This window comes from Ictidomys tridecemlineatus, chromosome 3, assembly GCF_052094955.1.
Source record: "Ictidomys tridecemlineatus isolate mIctTri1 chromosome 3, mIctTri1.hap1, whole genome shotgun sequence".
Taxonomy (NCBI): domain Eukaryota; kingdom Metazoa; phylum Chordata; class Mammalia; order Rodentia; family Sciuridae; genus Ictidomys; species Ictidomys tridecemlineatus.
The window spans coordinates 34,130,940-34,143,248 of record NC_135479.1 but is presented as its reverse complement, the minus strand read 5'-3'; positions in this window follow the sequence as shown (position 1 = coordinate 34,143,248).

Below are 12,309 nucleotides of genomic sequence, written 5' to 3'. Positions count from 1 at the left end.
TGAGGCAGGAGGATCACAAGTTCAAAGTCAGCCTCAGCAAAAGTGAGGTGCTAAGCAATCAGTGAGACCCTATCTCTAAATACAACATGGGCTGGGGATGTGACTCAGTGGCCGAGTGCTCCTATGTTCAATTCCATTTAATTGGTAAATAAAACACACATACGGGATGGCTAATGAGAATTCTCATACACTATTGATTCGACTATATAATCTGTATGTTGATTGATTTTAACTCTCTCAGAAAACAATTTGGCAAGACACCTAAAATTTTTAAAGATCTCAACACATAAAACTTTAAAATTTTTTTTTTTTAGTTTTAGTTGGACACAAATACCTTTATTTTGTTTATTTATTTTTATGTGGTGCTGAGGATCGAATCCAGTGCCTCACACACACTAAGCGAGCACTCTACCACTGAGCCCCAGCCCTGGCCCAACACATAAAACTTTTAAAGATCTCAACATTAAACCCAGTAATTTGAATTTTATAAATTTACTTAAAGGCAATCATTAAACAAATGTAGTGTGTGTGTGTGTATGTGTGTGTGTGTGTGTGAAATAATTGCTCCAAACTGGAAAAACCCTAAATGTCCATCAATAGGGAGATTCATCAAGGTTGGGGATATAGCTCAGTAATAGAGTGCTTGTCTACCATGTATGAGGCCCTGAGTTTGATCCCTAGCAATGCATTAAAAAGAGAGAGAGAGAATCATCAAATAAATTGTGGTTTACCTAATACCATGTCATCATTAAAGATTAAAGAAATCATTATGGAGATCCACATATGTTGACATGGAAGGATATCCATTAAGTAAAAAGGATAGTTTGCAAAGTACTACACGTAAGTATAATTAAATTTTAAAAGCATTTTGTTAAAAAAAAATCCTGGAAGGATATACAGCAGAGGTTAACAATGACTTTTCTCTGAGAGACAAGATCATAGAAGGGATTTCCACTTTTGAGACTTCTATATTGTATGTTTTTTTTTTAAGGGTATTATTTTTTTAAGTGTTAAACATTTCCATTTTAGAAAAAAAAAATCGGGTCTAAAAGTATTCCCAAAAAAATTATCTATAAAATTATCAATAATATTTATTTTGACTTAGACTTTTAAATGTGCTAATTTATTCACTGGAAGCTTTTAGAAAATGTTTTCTCTATTGAAAGAACTTAAATAATTTTCCTGAATGGTGACTTTGAAGCTTTACGTGCAATAGTTTCTAACCAAACAGTTTTGAGTATGAAGAGTAAAAGATGTTGGGCTTGTATAACCAGCTCCGAGTAAAATACATCTATCATCACTTTGTGAGATGACTTCCCACAAAACAAACACCTGGGCCCAGAAAATTAATGGATAAACCAATATTGCAAGCCTGGGCTACATTCATATATATTGGATTAGTTTACATTCACATCATTATTTCTTGTTGAAAAGTATTCCACTTAAATAGTTCAAAAATTCACTTTTCATAATATATTGTCCCATTTAAACATAGACTGAAAATGCTCTGGATAACGTTACACAAAAGTTACAAAACCCTATAATCATTTTTGAAAAGACACTGTACAATCAACCGTGTGGTGTATTTAGACACACAAACAAAACACCCAGAGGAACATCAATTGTTAGAATGTGTCTCAAAGTGAATCACCTTCCGATTTTAAAAATTCACATGGGGGGAGAGTTGGCAAGATCAAGGCATAATGAGAGATAATAATGAGTTATATATCAAACACAAATTGCAACATTTCTTTGCACCAAATTTTATCACTGCTGCCTATGACGATTTAAACAAAAAAACCCAAACACGTTATAAATCACTCGCCCGCCCCACACTCTCTGAAGCAAAACACCTACCAAGTATACAATCAAATTAAAACTGCAGGAGAGATTTATTAGCTTGTAGATGTTCCTAATTATTTGAAAAGCTTGTCTTGTGTTCAATAGCGACATCATTCAAGAGCACATTTCGATGTTAGGAAAGGGAACCAGACCCTCATAAAAGTGATCATAGAGAATGTTTAGTAAATCAACATTCCAGGGCAGAGTCAACTTTTGGCAGGTACGGTGGGTTTTGTTCTACAATGCACACAGTTTTCTGCTCCCTCTTGTCACTATCTAGAAGGCTTGCAAAGTTTAGAAGATACAATAATGCATAAGGTAAACTGGGGAAGGAGGAGTGCCCAGGGGAAGGGGGGGGTAAGATTTATTACCTTCAATTATTTTTGTTAAAAACTTTCCTCAGGGCACAGGCACATAATATATTGTACTTTCCATTACTTCGTGCAAATGTAAAACATATCTAAAAAACACATTTCATCCTCATAACATATTAAAATAACAAGTGGGATGTCATGACGTTAATTTGACAGATGGACTGTCATCTAGCAATGTTGTACAACGTTAGTTAGCAGCAAATTAATATCATCATACCTAGTTTTTCTTAACATCTAGAAACTATCAGATGGGGAAGAGCGTCCTAGGAAAGAATCTTATATTTGTTCATTAGTTCAATGAAGGAAAACATCTAGCTAAAAATAAGCAAGTGTAATCCACATATAATTTTAAAATAGCTACTTTTAAAAAAAACTTTATAATGCGTGGTAGAATGATTTAAAAATTCTGATCTCAGAACCTTCTCTCCAAATTTATCCTTCACGAAGGTATTGATTTTTTTTGACAAGTTCACATGTACATTATGAATTGACTCATAAAAATTTTCAGCATATTGTATTAGGTTTATTATAACCCTCCTTACTATATATTAAGACCAGTATCTTTTCATCAACACCAGCTGCTAAGCAAACTCAAGTGACAGAGTGGATTCATGATTAGCTCATTGAAAAGAAAGCAAAAAGAGAGAGCCATAAATTAAATTTCATTACACTTTGGCATCTAAAGCCACATTTTATACCCCATTGACCACAAATGACTTCTCTATTGTAAAACAATCTTGATCTGAACAATTCTAGAAAAAAATGCCACTCACCAAGTACAGGTTAATTTTAATCTTCCTATCAAAATCTGATGTTATCTGAAATAAGTTTAGCAGTATTGGAATAGCATGTAAATTATTTCTCAGAGATTTGTCCTCTTTGATAAATTAAGGGAGTCTACAGAGCCTTTCTGTTAACTTTTTTTTTTTTAATGTAATGCATGAAGATCGGGGTGAATGAGGTAGGAGAATGCCTAGCCTAATGCTAGGGTTTGGATTAAAACATCAGTTTAACTTTATTTGGCTCTTGGAGCAGTTACAGGAAGGTCTGTAAAAACAGCTTTAAATCTTCAGCAGCTACATTCTAGAAAAGCAGAACAGAGTAGTGTTATAGCATTAAAATAGACTTGCTGCTCTGTCAAAGGGGCTGTGGCGCACCATACTCTTTACCAAAGAAATCATAATTCCCTAATGGAAACAAAGAAGACCTGATTTCAGGAATTATTGGTGGCAAATTCTGTCTTCTTTGAAATTTTTAACTCATTCCACACCAGTATCACATAACTTGTGTTGCTAGTTTGTTATGTACATTAATTTGGTCACTTCTATTGGGTTTTATATTCTTTGAAAGCAAGAATCATGTGATGCGTATAATTCCATAGGTTTTGTGTGTGTGTGTGTGTGTGTGTGTGAGTGTGTGTGTGTGTGTGTGTGTGTGTCTCATTTGGACATCAAAATATTTTAGAGAAAAAATAATTTCTGTTTTTGAACAGTACTATGGATAAACACTTTGAGCTTAAGCTTATGGAAAGTCAATATTCAGATGTGATTTTTTTCTAGCTCTGTTAGCTTTCTGTCACTCTAACAAATACCTGAGATAATTAATTCATAAAGAAAAGTGGTTCTGTTTGGGAGGTTCTATTCCCCTTTGCTTTGGGCTATGGTGAGGCAGCTCATCATGGTGGAAATATTGATGGAGAAAAACTACTCATCTCATGGGTGGGAAGCAAAGACAAAAAGGAAGAGACCAGGGTCTCACAATCCCCCTTAGGGGCATGGTCCTGTAACCTAAGGACTGACCTCACTCTCAAAGGTGCCACCATCACCCAACAGTATGTGCATGTGACCTTTGTTCCTGGTTCTAGGCACAGACAAAAGCCCATGGCATTTTTAAAAAATATATTTTTTAGTTGTCGAGGGACACAATACCTTTATTTTATTTATTTTTATGTGGTGCTGAGGACCGAACCCAGTGCCTCACACATGCCAGGCAAGCGCTCTGCCACCGAGCCACAGTCGGCCCAAGGCATTTTTTGTGATAGGAATGTCTCTTATGCTAATAGGGCCCCTAGGTAGCTTCAGGAGGAGGATTGGTCATTAGAAAGACTGATCACTTGATTAAAAAGTCACAACTTTGGACCAGGAAAAAAGAGGGGTAGTCTAAAGAGTCAGTCATGGGGCCAAGGTTTTAATCAACAATGCCTACATAATGACATGAAGTCTCCCAGCTGGTGATTAGATAGATTTAGCAGTGTCACACCCTGACTCCACAGGGACGGAAGCCCAGGATCCTTCATGTGGCTCTATGCTGAAATAATAACCTTTATGCTAAAACCATAATTTAAGTATAGTGCTTTCCTGAGTTCTTTTATTCTTTTAAGATATACATGACAGGGGCTGGGGATGTGGCTCAAGCGGTAGCACGCTCGCCTGGCATGCGTGTGGCCTGGGTTCGATCCTCAGCACCACATACAAAGAAAGATGTTGTGTCCTCTGAAAACTAATAAATAAATATTAAAAAATTCTCTCTCTCTCTCTCTCTCTCTCAAAAAAAGATATACATGACAACAGAGTACATTTTGATATATTATATATACATGGAGTACTATTTATTCTAATTAGGATCCAATTCTTGTAGTTGTACCTGATGTGGAGTTTCACTGGTCATGTATTCATATATGAATATAGGAAAGTTATGTCCGATTCATTCTACTGTCTTTCCTATTCCTATTACCCTCCTCCCCTTCATTCTCCTTTGTAATCCATTGAACTTCTTCCCCCTCCCATCTTATTGTGTGACAGCCTCTGCATATCAGAGAGAACATTTGACTTTTGTGTGTGTGTGTGGGTGTGTGTGTGTGTGGTGCTGGGGATTGCACCCAGGGCCTTGTGCATGTGAGGCAAGCACTCTATCAACTGAGCTATATTCCCAGTCCAACATTTGACTTTTGGTTTTGAGGATTGGCTTATTTCACTTAGCATGGTAGTCTCCAGTTCCACCCATTTACTGGAAAATGCCATAATCTCATTCTTCTTTATGTTTATATACCACATTTTCTTTATCCATTCATCTGTTGAAGGCCACCTAGTTGGTTCCATAGTTTAGCTAGTGTGAACTGAGCTGCTATAAATGTTGATGTGGCTGCCTCACTACAGTATGCTGATTATGGAGTGGGATAACTGGGTTAAGTGGTGGTAGTGTTTTCAATGGGAAAACAAGAGCTAAAATGTCCAAAACATTAATGTCCTGAGTTCTGTGAGTCATTCCAGGGAACTACTGAACTTGAGGAAGTGTTGGAAAATTACAATTTATAGTTGACTAGAAACACCCCAAACTTATGACTCATAATTAAAGCGGGGGCAGTAAAGGACTTTGTCCTAAACTTGTGGAGTCTGCCATTAACACTGGGTAGTTGAGACCAGAATTAAATTGAATGTGAGATTACCCAGTTGCATCACACCTTTGGGTGTTGAAACACAGAAACAAACACTTTTTAATTTTTTTAGGGGGATGTACTGGGATTGAAGTCAAGGGCACTCAACCCACTGAGCCATACCCCCAGCTCTATTTTGTATTTTATTTAGAGACAGGGTCTCACTTAGTTGCTTAGAACCTCACTTTTGCTGAGGCTGGCTTTAAACTCTCAATCCTCCCACCTCAGCCTCCGAACTACTGGGATTACAGGCGTGCGCCACCACATCCATCTTTTTATTTTATTTTTTTTTTTAAACCTACATCCAGCCTTTTTATTTTGAAACAGGCCCTCACTAAGATACCAAGGTTGGTCTCAAAACTATTTTCTTGCCTTCGTCTCCCAAATATCTGGGATTTCAGGCACACACCAATGTGCCAGTAACAAACACTTTTATGTTAAGAATTACAGTGGGGTGTAGTGGCACACGCCTGTAATCCCAGCCACTGGGGAGGCTAAAATAGTAGGATTGCAAGTTCAAAGCCAGCCTCAACAATTTAGGGAGACTCTGAGCAACTTAGTGAGACCCTGTCTCAAAATAAAAAATAAAAAGGGCTGGGGATGTAGCTCAGTGGTAGTATCCCTGGGTTCAATCCCTGGTACCAAGGAAGTAAACTTTTGGATGTACTGCCTCCAGTAATATGTAATTCAACAACTTCAAAACTCTTAAGAGAGAGCTCAGAGTGATGTCACAGTCCTTACTCCAGCTGCCTTTTCTAAATGTTTTCATCTTTAGTAACAAAATTATTATCAACAAAAAACCAATTATGACTTATTTTAACAAATACGCAGAATTCACTGGACAAGAAAAAAAAAAACATTGTAAGCGTAATCCATGGTCCTTATTACAATAATTTTGTGGAGGACAAAAGTGAATCCCACTAGATTGTGATTCAATGGGAAAACAAGAGCTAAAATGTCCAAAACATTAAAAATTTGAAATTATAAAATGTTTCATTAATGGCTTTATAAAAGTATCTTTGTTAACTCTACAATGTTAATTCTACTATTTAAAATAGAATTTACAGGACTGGGGGTCTGGCTCAGTGGTAGAGTGCTCGCCTAGCATGCACAAGGCACTGGGTTCGATCCTTAGCACCACATAAATGTAAAATAAAGATATTGTGTCCACCTAAAGCTTAAGAATAAATATTTTAAAAATAAAAAAATAAAATAGAATTTACATCAAAATATAGATAAAAAGCATTTTGCTATTTTTTGTTTTTGTAATAAAAGATGTCTTGTCATGAAAAAGATTGGGTTATGAATTAAGAGAGCCATTGAGCACAAGACTATACTGACAGTTAAAAAAAAAAATCTTTGTAAACACTGGTGAATGCCACGTGTCTTAAAGAATTATCAATTTTAGAAACTGGTGAGAAACAGATGAACTGCACAGCAGAGCTGCCACAAAGGTAAGTCAAAGCCTTGGCCACTATTTTTACTAACGTTTAATAGTCAACAGCTCTAAAACATTTACTAAAGGCTCTAATTAGAAACCAAGGGATGTGAGAGTTACTTATAAAAAAAAGAAGTGCTAAAGATTCAGGGGGAAACAAGACATCAGTTTCTTTTTGATACAATGCACTTCACATTAAAATAATTTCTCTGTTGGTAAAAAAAAAAAAATCTGAAAAATACATTTTCCAGCACACTTTATCCACTTATCGTGGTATAGGGAAATAAGTGGATTTCAATTTGGTGATTTAACCTATAGCTTTAAATCTTTAATAAACAAACTTGAAATTCCCAACTTTAATAAAGAAAAGGCCATAACTGAAATGATGTCAACCCTGGATATGAATCTCTTACCAACATGATGAAAGCCCTGCTTGTAGAGCTGCACTTCTGGTCAGCAGCTGCATTTTTGTTTTAATAAAAGGGGAGAGGGTGCCAGCACACCAGTGCGATCCAAGACATGGTTGCGACATAAGCAGGAGGATTAATTGCTTTTCCAGAAAGCTGGAGTAAGCTCTCCTTCCACTGTCCCATCAGGATCGGCTTCCATAAAATGAGTGTAATAAGATAATGTATGACATACGCCAGTAACTCCTACCCGCAGTATTCAACTGAACAAAGCCATACATATTTATATCAATCAATAAAAACTTCATTGCTACATATATCTCAGACATCACATTTTAGCTCTGTCTTTAAGGTGGGGATAAGGTAAGCTATAAAGAAGCAAAAGTGCACTTCCTTACTCCCTGAAGGATCTGTCCACCTTTCTTCTAATATTGTCTCCTTAATGAGATGAGGAAGAATAAACATGTATTAGGGATGAAAGATTCACCGGTAGGAAAGACTTCCCTTCACTTACACATACATACATGTTCCTAGGGACGTTGTAATCAGCATCTGAATGGTCAATGAATGATTTCAAGATTGATGTTTTTGAGACATCACTGGATTATGTAGTGATAAGAGGTACATTTAGGTTCATAGCCTATGATGACTTCATAGGCTTGTAGCATCCTTTTGAAGTGAATGTGAAGGAGAAAGTTGTTTCTAAATTTTTTTAATATTTATTTTTTAGGTGTAGATGGACAAAACACAATGCCTTTATTTTTATGTGGTGCTGAGAATCGAACCTGGGTCCCGCCGGTGCTAGGCGAGCCCTCTACGGCTGAGCCACAATCCCAGCCCTTTTTCTAAATTTAAGAGTATCACAGAAGGGAGAATACCAATGGTCACTCTCCAATTAGAAAAAAGACCTATTTTCTTTTGGTTCCACAGTTTGAAGCTTATCCACTAAATCATCTGAATTCCCATACTGTAACCTAAATGCACTTTCTCATGGCGATGCATGGGATAATCATTGATCTGTCCCAAATTCATCAATCATTTTGGCACAATTGGAAAGCATAAAAATCATATACGTAGGTTCACTTCACAGGTACAAAAGTTCTGACACTCATATTGAAATTCTGGCCTACTTATGAAAACAATACAATTCACTATATTAGAAACTGAAGTCTTTCCTCGGAGATTTTTCTTTTAATAAAAAATAGGTCTTTCTCTATAGGAGAGTACATAGATTGTTGCTTAAAACAACCTCTTTTTCTCCAATGAATGCTGTTTGTTGAAATGCCATGAGTAATCATTTAGGTTTCTGCTTCAAAATTGGAGACAAAATAAAAATGATAGGATGATTTTAAGCTAAAAACTTTTAGTCTTACATGCCTTCTTAATGTGTGTAAGTAGGCATTAAAAATAGGTCAACAGAAGAAACCTCTAGTTTTACTCAGAAATATTTCATTATAGTTTTAGGAACAATAATAGCTAGAATAATATTGTTTCAAAGTAAGCTACCAGTTGCTTAAAATGTTTTAACAATATCCACCTAGCATTTTCTAAATTCTTAATGAAATTATTTTTGTTGTAGCTCTTACCTACTCTAAGAAAAAACATGCAATACTATTCATCCTTTATTATGATGTCTCTGATGATTTCCAAATGTTTCTTTGCTATGCAGCAGAAGTATATGATTTCTGATCCAGATGCTTTAAAAAGCAATCCTAACAAAGAAACTTAATCTGAGCTGAACTTGGCAAAGATTCCAAAAACCTATAGGATGATGTTTTGGAAGCCGCTCAAACAAAAGCTGAAACAGAAATATGCATCCACAACCATAGATCCCTGGCTGTTAGTAATAAATGAAGGATACAGACTTTTTCCATAAGTGTGGGTGAATAGAAGTTAATGCTTATAAAATGCAGTGTAAGTACCAAAACAGTATTTGAGATTGATGGTTCTTTTTTTTTTTTAAAGCAAAAGTCTCCATTTAATTCATAAGTAGATAAAATAAAAATTTAAAAATTATACTTATTATTTGAAAGTTATTCATAAATTTCATCCCCATCCTTATTTTAATTAATTAATGAATTAATTAATGCAATGCTGGAGAGTGAACCCTCAGCCTTGCACTTTCTAGGCAAGCACTATACCATAGGTCTGTATCCCCAACCCTTGGTGCCTATCCTTAAGAAAGAAATTTTTTAAGTGATATGTCACAGAATTATGGCATAATCATCTAAAAATACTAATATTAGAGAGACGAGGGTACTTTGAGTTGATTTGTTCTATTGAATATGGAAAATGTTGTTCACAAAGTTTTGAGACTCATGTTAGAGTCCCAGAAGGAGAGGAGAATGTGAATGTGCCAAGCAATATTTGAAGAGATCATGCCAGAGAATTTTCTGAAACTCACAAAAGATATGAAGCCATATACACAACAAATGCTACCCCAGAAACGATAAACAACAAGTACAATAGGAACACAATGGCAAAAGCAGTAAAAACCAAAAGACAAAGAGGAAAAAAAAATTAAGTACCCAAAAGAAAGGACACATGACATTCAATGAAAACAATGGAAGTCAGCAGACAATAGATATTTTTCAAAGTTGTTAGAGAAAATCACTCCAATCTAAGCTTTTACACTCCCTAAAAATATTCTTAATAGCTGAATGTGAAAGAACCATTTTAAACAATTAAACATTGAAAGAATTTGTTACCAGGAGCCAACAGTAAAAGATATACTACTATATAAAAAATATAATTTATTTTGGTACGTTGACCTTTGTGTCCTAAAACCTTGTTAAACACACTGACTAGTTCTAATAGTTTTTTAAGTTCTAATAGCTTTTTTGGAGTTTATGATTTTTTTTTATAGGGGTGATCTTGTTGTCTGTGAATAAAAACAGTTACTTTCTTATATCCTTTACTTGTACAGAAACTCCTTTTATTGCTCTGGTTAGGACATCAGTACAATGTTGTATAGAAGTGATGATAGCAGATGTCCTTTTTCCCCCTTGCTATCACAGGGAAGCATTTAATCTTTTATCTCATAGTTAAGCATGTTGTTGACTGTAACATTTTCATAGATGCCTTTTTTTTTTAAGTTTGTTTGTGAAAATAAATGGATGGTACATTTTTCCAAAGGCTTTTTCTACATCCACTGAGACCCTAGAATTTTCTTTATTCATTGATTTTTTTAAAAAAACTTAAAAAATTACAGATTCAAAGATATTGCAAAATTAGTATACAAAGGTCCTGTGCATCATGATTTTCCCTATTGTATATATTTATATAATTACAGTATTGCTATAGTTTGGATCTGGAATTTCCCCAAAAACCCATGTGCTAAAGTCTTGGTCTCTAGCTTAATGCTAATGAGAAGTAGTGGAGTCTTTAAAAAGTAAAGCCTAGTAGGAGCTCTTCAGTCATTGAAGGCATGTTTTCAAAGGGGACTGTGGGACCCCAGTCCCTGTAACCCTTCTTTTGCATCCTGGCCATGATTTGAATGGTCTTGCTCCAGCATGAGCTTCCACCAGGATAAGCTGCATTGTCACAAATCCAAATGCCATGGGTGCTAAATGACCGCGGAACAGAACTTCCAAAACTGAATTAAAATAAATTCTTCTTTATAAAGAGAAATACCTACTTATCTCAGGTGTTTGTTATAGGAATGGAATACTGACAAATATCAAAACCAGGAAATTGTCTTTGGTATAAATTATGCGTATAGCTCTATGTCATCTTGTGATATGTGTAGATTCATGTAAGCACCATTTACCACAATAACCACAGCCATTCTATTACTGTAAAGGTCTCCCTTATGCTACCTCTATAGAGCCATATGCACTTTCCTCCTTGCTACCATTGCTAACCTCTGAAGACCCCTGGTTGTTTTCCTTCTCTATAATTTTGTCATTTCAGGGGTGTTATGTAAGCAGAATCCCATGATGTGTTTTTTGTCCAGATTCTCCAAGGAGAAATGGATATATACAGACAGAGAGATGAAAAGGAACTTTTTAGAGGAATTGGCTTACTTGAACATGAAGGCTGAGGAGTCCCATGAGAGGCCAACGGAGCACTGGCAGGTTGGTTCAATCCAAGAGAAGAGCTCAGAACGATGGAAGCTGATAGTGGAATTATCGGTCTGAGGCAGAAAATCCAAGAGCCTAGATGTCGACTTTGTAAATCCCAGAGTCCAGAGGCTTGGAAATCTGGAGTTCTGATGCCCAGGGGTAGGAATAGAAAGGAGTCCTGACTCCAGAAGAGAAAGAGAATTTTCATTTGTTCCTCCTCCATCTTTTTGTTTAAGGTTCCCAGCCAATTGGATGGTGACTGTCTACACTGAGAGGGGATCTTCCCCTCTCAGTCAAGGCTTCGCATGCTAATCAATCATTGTAATTTAAAGCAATTCACCTGGGTGTCCGTTTCAGCAGAAGAAAGATGGGCTAGATGTGCTGAGGGCCTATTGAAACACTGAGAATAAATAATGCTATAGCAGATATCTGAGTATCCCTCAATCCAGTCAAGTTGACACTCAAAATCAACCATCAGAAGTCTACGTCTTGTCAACGTGGCACTCATATGCATTTCCTTACACTGTGCTTACTCTCCAAATAAGGATAATAACAAGATGATCATTCCACATGCCAGGATACAGCTGCCCTAAATACAATACTAATGCACTACTCCCCTCCCCCAAAGAGGAGGTAAAGTCTTTTGAGTTAGGTTTATCTCTTTCCTGATATCCCACAACTCAATACTACGATGTAAAATTAATAATACTTAAATACTGATAAAACTTATTATATATCTCAATACATGAAT